Source organism: Microtus oregoni, unplaced genomic scaffold, assembly GCF_018167655.1.
Source record: "Microtus oregoni isolate MIOR12 unplaced genomic scaffold, Mior012 000098F_ref0000018, whole genome shotgun sequence".
Lineage (NCBI taxonomy): Eukaryota > Metazoa > Chordata > Mammalia > Rodentia > Cricetidae > Microtus > Microtus oregoni.
Window position 1 is genome coordinate 1838008 of NW_024544711.1, and position 14613 is coordinate 1852620.

Below are 14613 nucleotides of genomic sequence, written 5' to 3' on the forward strand. Positions count from 1 at the left end.
TGGCGTCCGAAAAGTATCTAGCCACACTGATAGAGTAAAGGTCACCAGGCTATCCCCTAGGGCTTATCTGTGAACACAAAGATCTCTGTGCCTCCTACAGACAGCACTCATTTCACGGTCTGGACCATGAACAGTGAAGAGTGAGCTTATCAAGTAAGCAAGAAGGCATTCACTTCTCTCTGCTCTTGACTGTGGATATGTGACTAGCAGCTTCAATTTTCTGTCTCAACTTCCCCAAATGGAGGACTGTAACTCAGAACTGTGAGCCAAAATGAACCTTTCTCCCAGAAGCTTCTCTTGCAGGGCAGCTTATCACGCACCAGAAATGAAACTACCAGCGGCTGCTGGAACCCCAAGGTGGTTCCCTCTCCACTGGAGTCTCCTAACTCCAGGAACAAGTCTGCACAAGTGACAGTGTCGAGACTCCTCACAAGCCAAGAAGAATCCATGCACCTCAACAACCCGAGTCTCTTATAAACCTTTTGTCCCAAAGATAAACTATTATTGTGGACGACATGAACTAGGAGGGCCCATCATCTGAATAACAGGCTATACGAGTAAAATCCATAAATAAAATTAAAAAAAACAGAGGGCAGACTATTTCCTCTTCAGACCACATGTAATTAAAATATGAAGCTGTCTACTATGAGGACTAAAGCTTGAAGCTTAAGGCCAACTCAGAGAAGGATCAAGTATTCATCCTCGCTAGAAAGAGAAAAAGATTAGCACCACAAGGATGGGTCTCCAAATTGACACCCAATCTAGAAACTAGAAATATCTGTGCTACAGAGCATAAAGAAACACCAGCGGGGGGCCCTAGCAAAATTATCAGGATCCTACAACCAAGGAACAACCATTGTAAAATTCAGATTTAGCAGGGCAGTGGTGGCACACACCTTTAATCCCAGCACTCAGGAGGCAGAGGCAGGTGGATCTCTGTGAGTTCAATCAAGGCCAGTCTGGTCTACAAGAGCTAGTTCCAGGACAGGCTCCAAAGCTACAGAGAAACCCTGACCTCAAACAACTTAAAAAAGTGTTCAGACTGGCTCTCTGTAGAGAGGCTGAGTCAAGGGCTAGCAGATGGCTCCATAATAGTTCTAAGTAGGATAAAGTCAGTATATAAATATATAAACATGAGAAAGAATCAAAAAGATCTACCTAGCTGGGGAAAAGGTACAGCTTCCCTTTATAGATATCTATGCTCTAAATTTTCTCATTAACAGCAAATGTTCAAAGTAGGATGTGATTCAGTTGTAGAGTGTGTCTGCCATGGACAAGGTCATAAGGTTTGAGCTCTGGTATTTAAAAAAAAAAAAAGCAAGCCCAAAAACTTCCCTTGCATTGGTTGGCATGTACATCACTTCACGTAACCATGCTTTTAAATAATATTCCCATCTTAAGCAGTGAAAAACTGTCCATGGTCATATGGCCAATAACTCTTTACTACACTCAAAAACCCATTATGTCTATCTCAAAAAAAGAAAACACCTCATTTGCCCTTTGGGTAGGATGAAGCAGAAAGGTCACAAGTTTGAGGCCAACCTGGGCTACACAGCAAGTTTAAGGCTAGCCTAGGCTACAAAGAAGACAGTGTCATTTTTAAAAAACAAAACCAAAATAGAACATTTAAATTGGTTCTCTGAAGAAAGGCTTTCTCAAGGACTAGAAGACAGCCTCCATAACAGTTTTATTTAGGATAGAGAAAGTGGAGGCAGGTGGTGGTGCACACCTTTAGTCCCAGCACTCAAGAGGATCTCTGAGTTTGAGCCAACCTGGTCTATATATTGAGTTTCAGGACAATAAAGGCTACAATTGAGATCCTTCTCAAACAAAACAACAACAACAATAATAATTCATCTGAAAACAGGTCAGTGTCAAGGTTTTATAGCCATGTGCCACTTAAAGAGTTTTTAGAAAGAAAGAAATAGTGTCAGATGTTAATGAGACTAATCTCCAAAAATTATTTCTGGTTATAGATTTTTCAAAGCTGCTTTGGACAGTAGCCATATCACTCAGATGATGCCCACCTCCAGCCCCCAAGGCAACACCTACACACACCACTGAAAGGAGAACAGGAGAAGGAAATTGGAGGCTCTAGTGTGTTTGTTATTTCAAAATCCATTTTGTTATTTTTCAGTTTCACTTAATTGGCCTTTTTCCCTGTCATGAGACAAACTGGGGCTCAAAGTTGGCCTCAGTAGAGATGAAACAGCCTTCAAAAAAAACAACAGGAAAGAGGAATAAAACAACATCAGATACCATGCAATTTTTATTTCTGAGCTGTCATGTGCCTACTAACACATTCTCCACTCCCATTACCAGCAAAATATGTAGTCTTTTCTATTGCCCGTTTCACTTAAACAACACATGCATTAATACACTGACTGAATTTACTACCTGAATGAAAGGTTATGATAAATCTGGTATGGCAGCAACATCTTAAGTATCCAAGAGCCAAGACCCAGTGGAAAACGCTGACCAATTTCTGACCCATATTACACAAATAGCAATCCTAATATTACATTATGGTTCCCATTAAAATTTTATCTAATCCCTAAATCTGTTCATACATCAGAAAGAAAAATTTTTTTGAATGTAAAGCTAAAAATGCTTGTGCACACCCACAATCTCTCACACTCCCAAAACAATTATTGCTAGTATTTGGAAACATATCAGTTTCTTCTCCTGCAAAACACTGAGGATTCATTTTCTTCGTCTACCTATCGCGGGCTAATCTAATCATTCCCGCAAAGCAGTCTGCAGTTGTGTTTTGTTTGAGATGGGAGAGCCAGCTGGATTTGAATGTAAGGCAAGCATTATAAATGCATTTAGAAACTGACGTTACATATGGGTCAGAGAGATTAGATACATAAAGACACTCAAGTCTTCCAGGCCGAGCTGGAATACTGCGTAGCTAAGGATGACACTGAAACTTCTGATGCTTCTCCTTAGTGCTGGGATTATAAGCACACACTATAACGTGTGTATATACATACATACATACATATATATATATATATATATATATATATATATATGCCTGGTTTATGCGATGGTAGGAATCGAATTCAGGGCTTCATCAATTGAGCTAAATCCAGCCCTCGTCAATATATAAAGGCATCTAATAGTGCAAAGCAGTTCCTACTGGCTTCTCACTTGTTGGAAATTTCTGTAATCCAGTCCTTACCCATCAAAAGGATCACCTGAATGGAAACACCTGAGATGTGAGCAGGTGCCCATACGCTACTTAATCTAAAGTTCCTGGGAGAAGCCTAAAGATTAAGCACAAAGTAATTTGAAATCACAACCAAGTCCACAACCTTATAACCTGTGCATTAAAGGCAGGTTTTACATCTACCAGTGCAAAGGAAAACACGCAAAAGGAGAGATATAATAAGGGAATAGGAGACGATTTCATGTCAAGAGACTAGGGAGGTTGCCGACCAGTTTACCACAATGTCAACTCTGGATGTATCTCTGGGAGCAACACGTAATTCACCCACTTCTTTGGACAGATGTGGGAAAACTGAGGCCGAAAGGGGAGACTAAAGATGGAAACTCAAAACAGATGTGCAGTCCAAAGCCACTGCCCCCTCTTCTGGCTCAGGAGAGGTTCACGGCGTCGCTAAGTGGAAAATGACGGAGCACAGCTTTGGGGCTGCCAGCCTAGGGCGCAGTTGGACGTCTCGCCCGCGAAGCACTGAGATGGAAGTGGTGGGACCCGGAACACTGTGGGAGGGCGCGGGGAGTGCGGCAGGGACGAGGCCGCTAACGGCAGGAAGCCGGGCCGGAACCGTCCGCCCTGCGTCCCGCTCCAGGGCCCGGGGCCCCCACCTCCCCTACCTTCGGCTTTCCACCGCAGCCGAGGGGCAGACACAACCCCCACAATTCCAGGCGGCTGCTGCGGCAACCAGCTCCTCCTGCGCAAACGCGGCGGCAGCGGCTGCCTGAACCTTTAGGCGCGTGGCTATTGCGTCATCCTCAGTCTTGCCCAATGGTAACCTGCCAGAACAGCCTCCGGCAGCTCACGCCCCACGCGGCACTGTTAGCCCCGCCCTCCCCGGCTGCTAAGCCCCGCCCCTAGCGTTTCCCTCCGCCCTAATGTTGAAGTTTATTCTTGTCCCTCCGCTGGGAGCAGTGTCTAAAAAGAGATACCCGTGGGCCTGGACTTGTTTCTCACCTAGAACTTAAGTTTCTTGCTTAATTTCCCAAGATCGTAATTTCTTTCTAGCGTAAAGATCTTTAGAAAGAAACTTGAGGGGGTGGGAGGTAAATATAAATCACGATGTTATGACTCAGTTTATGACACAAAATGAATCTCAAGCAAGCAAGAAATAGTCCTTTGAAAAATTCATGCAAAATAGAGCACCTGTAAGTCACTCGCTTTATAGAATTATCTTTTGAGTGTGTTTTTTAAAATAAATTATTTTAAAGATAGGTCGCCGCATTTCTATCCTGCCATACCACGGAAGGTATATTTGCCGAGTGATGCACACACACAATAATTTCACAAGATTAGAATTGCTGTCCTCTTTCCCTAAAAATAGAGCAAAGCTCAAAGAGAATGTTCTAGTTTGCTTTCTGTTGCTGTGAGAAAATACTGACCTAAAGCGACTTGGAGAAGAAAGGGCCTAGGTGACTTACAGGTTACAGTTCATCCAACAAAGTCAGGCCAGGGGCTTGGGGCAAGAACTGAAGCAAAGACAGGTGAGAGATGCTGCTTACTCCGTCTTCCTCTGGTGTGCCTAGCTACCTTTCTGATACAGCTCAGTCCCACCTTCCTAAGAACGGTACTGCCCACTGTGGTCTGGGCCCTCCTTCACCAACTGCCAATCTAGAAAACGCCACACAGACATACCCATGGGTCAGTCTGCTGGAGGCAGTTCCTCTACTGGGGTTCCCTCTTCCCAGGTGTGTCAAGTTGACAACTTTAACTACGATAGGATAAAGGATTTATACAAGGTTACAGAATGAAAATGGTAGAAGTGGGGATTCCAAGTAGATGGGGTACCTTCAAAGTCATGTTTTCTTGGTACTATACCACATGTACAGACCCATCAAACCTGACTAATAAAATAGTGACAGGTAATTCTAGGCCATTTGTGAGTGAAGAAAAAGATAATCCAAGTCAGCAATGTCCTCAAACGGCAAATATTCCCCAAGATGATAACAATAAACTTGTTTCTAGAATTCCTTTCCCTTCTTCATATATTAGGTGAGCTTCCAGCTTTCGATTTACTTTCTTAATTATGTTTATGTCAATCAGGTGGGAAATTGACTTTACAGTCACTGAGCAAAGCCTTGGGCAGCAGCTAAGAAGGGAGAATGAACTCCTGAGAAGTAGCTGAGTGGGCAGTGCCGGTTAATGAGAAATGATAAAACATTTCCGTGGGTTCCAGATGAGAAAAAACAGACAACAGCTTACTCTCCTATGGCAAACTCAGGAGACCAGTGGGATGTGGTGGACCCAGGAAAAATGCCACCTTTTGTCACACTGCCTTAGTAAGTCAAAAATATTGCAAGTCAAAAATGCAGTTAAAGTTGGGAATAATAGATTGGATTTCAGCACTTAGGAGGCTGAGGGAGTAGGATCACAGATTTGACATCAATCTGAGCTACACAGTCTATTTCAGAAAACCAAAAAGTAAAGTGAGAACTGCATTTGATACCTACGCTGCCAGCAGGGGCTTTGCAGCACACTGCAGAGTGCCTGCTGTTTACCCTGCTAGTGACAGGGCTAACTGAGAGCCAGTACTACTCAGTACCTTAAGGGATGTGGCAGTTACTCTCCATCATCAACTTCACATGACTTAGAATCATCTAGGTTATGAATTTCTGGATGTATCTCTAAAGGTGTTTGTCTTAGGGTTTCTATTGAGGTGAAAAGACACCATGACCACAGCAACTCTTACAAAGGAAAACACTTCATTGGAGTGCTTACAGTTTCAGAAGTTCAGTCCATTGTCATCATGGTGGGAGGTGGCAGCATGCAGGCTGACATGGTGCTGGAGAAGTAGCTGAGAGTTTCACATCTTAATATGTAGGCAACAGGAAGTGGTCTGAGACCCTGGGTGTGGCTTGAGCATATATGAACCTCAAAGCCCACCTCCACAGTGACACACTTCCTCTAACAAGGCCATACCTACTCCAACAAAGTCACACCTCCTAATAGTGCCACTCCCTATGAGTTTATAGGAGCCAATTACATTCAGACTATCGCAGTGTTTAAAATCAGAAGACCCACTGTGGATGTGGGCAGCATTATTCTGGGGGCAGGGTGAAAGACCCTTGACGAGGACCTCTTTTCGGGAGGAGACCTCCCCAACGCCAAGGAACAGGCCGAGACCGCACGGATGCAAATCGCAAGAGGTTTATTGAGTAGACACAGGTACCTCTGACCAGCACTTGCGTGAGTGGCACCAGCGTGCCCACACATGTGTGCACGTACACACGACTAAATGAATAAATATAATTAAAAGTAAAAATAAAACCAAGTTTCCTATTTAATCCTAGTTTCTACACCCAGAAACTCAGAAACTGCATTGCTGAAGACCTCAAAGAACAGGAAGAGGAATAAAACGGCACAATATTTTGAGTCCTTATGAAAGGGGTGTGAGGGTTTCTCGACAGCAGGCTCCTACGCGAGAGGCTTTGGTAGCTCCAAGGTTCTGCAACCAGAGGAAGGTCAGTAAATTTAAACTGAACTAACTCTCAGCTAAATAAGCCTTTCTGGTTCAAAGGGAACGCACTGAAAAAAAGGCGACCCAGAAGACAGACAAGATTTCAAAGTATTTTCCCCAAACAACATCCCACTGAGGCTGAAGCAAAGCTCCAAGAACTGTGGCTCTGTCAACAGAAGGACCTCATCCACACAGCTATTCATATACACAGACATCTGACAAAATGCACCGCCTGCGGGCGCCCGCAGAGGCTTGGAACTGCAGGATGCACACACGCCAAGGACAGACACAGCTTTAGCCCTGTTCAAGTTGCTCACTGCTGCATGAAAAAGCATCCTCTGATGAGTGTCTTAAAACAACAATAATTTATTTAGCAGTTTGGGCAGGAGGCAACAGAGAAGCATCAACCCTATTCCATGCATTGCCAACTTGGATGGCATGACAAAGGCAAGATGTTCAATCATGGGGCTGGCAGTTAGCACTGGCTGTTGCTTGGAGTCTCAGCAGGTGCTGTCACCTAGGACACTGACAAACCACTCCAAGTAGCTGCCTGGCCTCTTAAATCCGTTTTCCATTGCTATAACAGAATATCGCAGACTGGGTCATTTGTAATGAGTGGGAATTTACTTGATTTATGGTTCTGGATGCTGGAAGTTCAAAATGAAGAGATGATGTATGGTGAGGACCTCCAGACTGCATCATTCCTTCCTTCAGGTGTAAAGGTAATGAATATGTGTGAATGAGCAAAGCAGGAGGGGAGGACTTGCTTGTAACAACACACGCTAGTATGACTAGTCCACTCCATCAACAAAAGCATTAGTAATTCCCTAGACCCCCACCTCTTAATGCCATTATAATGGTAAATAAGTTTCAACAGAGAGGACAAACATCCACATCATAGCGCCCTTCCTACAGATTAGAGGCTGTTTCACAAACCTAGCATCTGTTGTGGGATAATCTTTTGTATACTATGAAGATATGTCAGTCTCATTGGTTTAACAAAAAGCTGAATGGCCAATAGCTAGGCAGTATTTCTAGGCACAGAAGACACTGGGAAGAAGAAGGGTGGAGACACAAGGAGACACCAGGAGATGCTGAGCTTACAGAATGGGCAGTACACAGGTGAGGAAAACGAGCCTCGCGGCAGCACATAGAATAAAATATAAGAGCTAGCTAGTGGCTGAGCTTTTATAATTAGTAAGTCTTCCTGTCATGATCCGGGAGCTGACTAGGGGGACAGAAAAATCCATCTACAAGCGTCACATCCGATCAAGGCGTTAAAGGGGATGGTGTTTAGGAGCTAGCCTCAGAAGTTACATAGTATCGCTTCTTCCAGACAGTTTTGATTGCCAGAATCCCGGTGGTCAGCACTCAGTCAAAGAGACCATCATCTCTCCATGGTATCTGTGTCAACATCCTGCCAAAAAAAAAAAAAAAGTGAAGAGGCCAGTTGTGGTGGCACATGCTTTATACCCAGCACTGGAAAACTGAGGCCAGCCTGATCTACAGAGCAACTCCCAGGGCAGCCAGGGCTACACTGAGAAACCCTGTCGAAGAAAAAGAGGAGGAGGAGGAGGAGGAGGAGGAGGAGGAGGAGGAGGAGGAGGAGGAGGAGAGAAGAAAAAAGAAAGAAAAAGAAAACATGAATGATAAGCTACACCATGAGAGCCTCTCATGGAAAATACAGTCTGACAGAAAGCCCCACAGTCTGACACAAACACCCACGCTCCTGAGTGCAGCTTACACATTCAGCACACAGACATGCCTACACGTGTATACAAGTTAATATTCTCCGTTCACATACAGGATATGGCACAAAATGTTATGCACTTTACCACTGGTTTATTTTCTAATAATTTTATAATTAGATGCATAGAGTAAAAGATACATATATAAATATGTATGTGAGTGTATATCTATATACACACAGACATATATTTTCTAGAGACCCAGTCAAGGGGCTGGAGAGATGGCCTGTTAGTTTTTATTATCAACTTAACACAACCTGGAGTCACTTGGAAAGAAGGAGCCTGTAGCCATGTCTTGTATTGATGCAGGAGGGCCCAGCCCACTGTGGCACCATCCCTAGGCAGCCAGGCTTGGCTCCGTAAGAAAGTTAGCTGAGCATGAGCCAAGGAGCAAGACCAAAGCAGCATTCCTTCATGGTTCTTTTTGCTCAAGTTCCTGCTTGAGTTCCTGCCCCATCCTTTCTCACTGAAAGACCCTGACTTTGAAGTGTCAGATGAAATTAACCCTTTGCTTCCCTAGTTGCTCCTGGTCATGGTGTTTGTCACAGCAGTGGGGAAGCAAAGCCAGAACACTACTCTTTTTTTTTTTAATTGATTTTTATTGAGCAATACATTTTTCTCTGTTTCCTTCCTTGCTTCTCACCACCCCTTCAACCCTCTCCCATGGTCCCCATGCTCCCAATTTACTCAGGAAATCTTGTCTTTTTCTACTTCCCATGTAGATTAGATCTATGCATGTCTCTCTTAGGGTCCTCATTGTTGTCTAGGTTCTCTGGGATTGTCATTTGTGGGCTGGTTTTGTTTGCTTTATGTTTAAAAGTCACTTATGAGTGAGTACATATGATAATTGTCTTTCTGGGTCTGGGTTATCTCACACAAAATGATGTTTTCTAACTCTATCCATTTACCTGCAAATGTCAAGATATCATTATTTTTTCTGCTGTGTAGAACTCCATTGTATAAGTGTAGTGTGTAAGTGCAGAGGCCATGGAGGAGTGCTACTTACTGGTTTGCTTCCCATGGCTTGCTCAGCCTGCTTTCTTATAGAACCCAGGACCACCAACCCTGGGATGGCACCACAATGGGCTGGCCCCTCCCCCTTCAGTCATTAATTAAGAAAATGCCCTACAAATGGATCTTATGGAGGCGTTTTCTCAGTTAAGGTTCCCTCCTTTCAGATAACACTAGCTTGTGTCACATTGACAATTAACTATCTAGCACAACACATAGTTAAAAATAAAAATAAAATCTAAAGCTGGGCGGTGGTGGTGCACGCCTTTAATCCCAGCACTCAAGAGGCAGAGGCAGACAGATCTCTGTGAGTTTGAGACCAGCCTGGTCTACAGAGTGAGTTCCAGGATAGGCTTCAAAACTACACAGAGAACCCCTGTCATGATGATAATAATAATAATAATAAATAAAAATCTAAAAATAATGAAGAAGAAGAAGAAGAAGAAGAAGAAGAAGAAGAAGAAGAAGAAGAAGAAAACTAGTTAGAACCAGGTATGGTGGCACACACATAATCCCAGTACCTAGGAGGCAGAGGCAGGCTGATCCCAGCAAGTAAAAGGCAAATCTGGTCTAGTGAGGGAGTTTTAGGCAGCCAGGGCTGCAGATCAAAACTGTGTTTTAGAAAAGGAAAAGAAAGCCCACAGTGGTGGTACACTCCTTTAATCCCAGCACCTAGGAGGCAGAGGCAGGCAGATCTCTGAGCTATTCCACATTCTAGAGGAATGACTATCAGAAAGTTGAGATTGCGCTTGGCTACACTGCAGGACTGAGGACAGCCCAGGACAAATAAGAGCCTGTCTCAAAAGCAGTCTGACTAGCTGAGATTGTTGAACTCTGTGTTTCATATTTGGGGTGAACCAAGTCAACTGTTGCTGGGCCTCCTTAGCCTCCTTCTTCCCCAGGGAAAGGTGAGTGCGCTATCCACCCATTCCACAGCCCCATGATGCAGGACAATGAGACGCGATAGGGAGTCAAGTCAAAGCAGGAACTCAGTTTATTACTGTGAGCATCAGCTTATATAGGTTAAATGACATGGTGTGATGTGGGGGTACCTCCAGCCAATGAGAAACAGTCAAGCCCTCCCTCTGGTTGGAGGGGTGTCTACCTAGATTTTGCTGTCTCATCCTCACTTGGTTCCCTCAAACTCACCAGGGTTTTCTCTGTCCTACAGGCCTTGAGGTACAGGCCATGAATAATTTTGGCCCAACATCTCCCCCTTTTGTCTTATATCCCACCCCCTACCCCAGTCACCAAACCAGAATAGCCCACTGGGGATAGAGTACAGGTCAAGGCAACCCCTATCCAAAGTTTCGGCCTGGATACCCTCAAACTGAGAGTTCATCCATGGGGTGAGATGCCTATCATAACGTACTCGAAGGGCCATAAGTTGTACCTGTTGTATCTGTTTTTGGAATGCTTGTCACAGCCTTTGGAGAACACATGGGCCAAAAAGACAGATCAATAAACAAATAGCCATCGGCCCAATTAGGGAGGAGATGAGTGTGGTAAGCCATGGGGACCAATTAAACCAGGTCTCATAGGGGGTCCTTGACTTAAATGCATCAATATTTTTTCTTAACTCATCTAGGGTTCTTGTAACTATTCCAGAATGGTCTGCATAGAAGCAACATTCTTCCCCAAGTGCCCTGCAAATTCCTCCCTGTTCCATAAATAGCAAGTTCAAGCCTCTCCTATTTTGTAAGGTTACCCTTGCTAAGGAATCCAAACACTTTTGTAAATAATGTAATGCAGTCTCTGTCTTTTCTAATTATGTCCAGCCCAGTCTGCTCACATCCCCAGGAAGAACAATAGTAATCAAGAGCCACCCCACAGTTTCTAATAGCCAGGCAGTCCGGTTGCCTGGGCATACATAAAATGGTGACTGCAGGAGGGCAAGTCTCCTGCAGACATGAGAACACCCAGGCTCATTAGGGTAAGATGCCTGGGGTAGGGAGCACCCCTGAGAGCCTCCGCATTCAGGTCTCCCTTTGGATCTCCGACATCCAGTTCCCCAAGTCTCAGCTCCTATGCATCAAATTATAGAGTTCAAACATCAGGTCAGGCCACCACATCCAGGATGTGGTCATCTGAGAAGTCTGGTTTAGGATCCCTCCAGTGCCAGCTCGACAGGATCCACGTCACCTTCTGTGGTTGGTGGGAGCCTGGACCTCGGTCCCTGTGAGAAGAGTTAACATGATTACCGCCGGGAGGGCCCATCTGAACTAGATAAACAGGCAACACTTTCCTCAAGGGTCAGTCTTCCTTGGGCAGTGGTGATTTTTCTTTTCTTGTGTTTGAATTAAAGGGTTGTCCACTATAATCTTGATTTTCCCCATTGTCCTGAGGGGAGGGAAGAAATTTTAAGTTGTGAGCAGGTAACCATATAGGCGTTTCTCCTTTGTTTGGGAAGACACATCCTTATCCTCGGCCCTATTTCAACAAGGGATCTGGGCCCCTCCATTGGTTAGTGAGAGGATCCATCCACCTAACCTTTAGGCAGGGCCTCATTGGTAGAGATCCCCAATATTTCTGGAATCTTTTGTTCATCTCATTTTTGAAAATTTAAAATAATGATGGTTAATAACACCTTTTGCAGTTGTAGTTGGGGGGAGACTCCTCCCCCTTTTTGTTTTATAAGGACCTCTTTGAGATATTGGTGATGTCTTTCAACAATCATTTGACCCTGAGGGTTGTATGGGATCCCGGTGGTATGGGATATATTCCATCTTTGAAAGAATTCTTTTAATGTTTTACTTATAAAACAGGGGCCCTTGTCAGTCTTGACCTGTTGTGGTAGTCCCAACGTAGCAAAACATTGTAAGAAGTGGCTTTTGGCATGGGTTGCCTTTTCCCCCAGTGAGCAGTAGCCCAGCATGCCTTAGAGTACGTGTCTATAGTCACAAACATATATTTTAATTTATCAAATGGAGGGTAATGTACTACCTCTGTTTGCCAGATGATATTGGGTCCTAACCCTCTTGGGATCACCCCCGGCCCTTGTAAAAAGAGGAGGATGGATGCGGAGAAACTGTTGGCAAGTCTTACATGTATGAACAATTCTCTTTAATTCTGTAGTGTGGATCTGAGGATAGGTATTTGAGTCCTCTCCAGGTGACATGAGTTAAGTCATGCATTTGGGGAGCATTTTATATGGCCAGAGTTGAGACCTTTACAAGACAGACCCCTGAAGCTGCAGCATCCACAGCTGGGAAATGAGGCCAGGGAGGATTTGGTGTGCTCTGAGATGTTGAATATATATGGGGCTTTTTCTTCCTTCTAAGAATGATCCGAGTTGTATCATCAAGGCAGAACTAGGATTATCATCCAATCTGAAATAGGCATAGGGTAAGTGTGGCAGTAGGTTCACCACATAAGAGCTGTCTGAATAGAGGTTGCAGGGTTTTGGGACCTCTTGTAGGACAATATATACGGCCATCATTGCCTTATATTGAGCGGATCCCCCACAAGGGAGAATTTTGGTAATCTTTGTCTTGGTCCCCCACTGCAGGGAAAACTACAAAGGCGGCCCCATTTTTCCCGCCATCTGTGCAAACAGTGAATGCTTGGGGCAGCTGCCTAGAAGAAAAGACTAAGGGGACTCTCCAGTGTAGTTCTTGATACAGCTTCACTAACCGGGACTCCCCAAAGTGGGTTCCAGGGTCCCCAGAAATCCCCCCAAGGCGAAGCTCAATCGAGAATAATGCCTCCCATTCTAAATCCTTAATTTTGAATGGAATTGTTGATTTAGAGGGATCTTTTCTGTAATATCAGAGGGACGTTTCCCTGATTTTTATGATCATATCAGCTATTTGATCGACTCTCTGGGAGTGTTGATCGACCACGCCCCTTCAGAGTGTCCCCCCGCCCCAGGGTGGTGTGTACCCATTCTAGTGGTTGTGACTGCTGAACAATGGCAGCCAGCATGGTCTTTTTTCCTAATAATATCCAGCCTTGGATAGGAATGTTAGGATTATATCTCACCAAAGAAGCATAATGGCGCTCATTGAAGAAATCAGTGAGCGCCTGACAGCCCTCAGGGGGCAAGGAAATGTTCTCATAAGGCTGCCTTCCTTTTAGGAGATCATATAACACATCAAGTCTCCCAGTCTCTACAGGCAATCAGGACCTTACCCAGTTCATTTCCCCCAGTATCTTTTGTAACCCCAATAAAGTGAGAGGCTCAGGCAGAATTAATTGGGGTCCACTCACTTTGGCTTAAGTGAGTGTTAATTGGGATCCCGATATATGAAATGGGGATACCTTTTGTATTTTGTTTGGGGCTATTTTAAAGCCAACTTGTTGGAGGATATCAACAATAGTTGTTACCCAGGGAGCTAGCCCTGATTCCTCCAAATGCCCAACGATTAGATCATCCATATAAACATATAGGAGGGTATTATCTTTGTCAAAATAAGAAGAGAGGATACTATAGTAATATTGTTAGCAAAAGGATGAACTATTTGGCCACCTCCTATGAAAGAACAGCCCATTCATATCTCTTGTCAGGTCAAAAGGAGTTAACTGTGGGAATCGAAAAGGCGAACTTTTCGCAATCCTCATGACGAGGAACTGAGAAAAAGCTGTTCTTTAGATCAATTGCAGTGAGGTGAAACTGAGGGGATTGCTGGAACCCAAGGCAAGCCCCTTAAAGGGGCCCCTACTTATCCTTTCCAGGATGGCTGGGGCATAAGGGGGTGGCCACTCCTCGTCACAGACATTCCTTCCCCCCAGAACTGTTCTTCAGTAAACTGTGCCCATTTTTGTTCTTCCCCCTCATCTGTCTCCTTTTCTCCCGTTCTTTTGGTTTACTGGTTACTGTTGGATTCTTCAGACCTCTCCCAATCTTTGATCTTTTCTTGCTCCTCTCCTGTCTCTTTCTCACCTGCCCTTCTAGCCAGTTGGTTATTTTCAGATTCTTTAGACCTCTCCCAGTCTCTGACCTTTTTGTTACCTGCCACTGGGGGAGGCAGAGCAGCGGGGTGAAAACATGTCTTAAGGGCCATAATAGTTGGCTAGAACCCCAATGGTGAGGGCATATAAAAGCGTTTTTCCCTTTCTCTAGCCAGAGACTCCACCCCGGTTCCACGTGTCCCATGAGAAAAGATTCCTGGTGGGTACCCAGGGGGCCAGGGTAATTATATCCTCCCATGTCTGGATGGCATTGTGGTCTGACA

The 14613-nt window shown here is 44.5% G+C and overlaps 1 protein-coding gene across 4 annotated transcripts in view; it reads right to left on the minus strand.

Moving 5' to 3' along the window:
- LOC121443007 (nucleotide exchange factor SIL1) overlaps positions 1-3973 on the minus strand; it is a 270148-nt gene extending 266175 nt beyond the window's left edge. Inside the window, exon 1 of one of the 4 annotated variants that reach the window (XM_041644676.1) lies at positions 3844-3973. The gene's annotated coding sequence lies outside the window, so the exon portion shown is untranslated. The remainder of the gene's footprint in view (positions 1-3843) is intronic. The other 3 variants (XM_041644677.1, XM_041644678.1, XM_041644679.1) reach the window with 3 other exon arrangements.
- Between the last annotated feature and the right edge of the window lie 10640 nt (positions 3974-14613).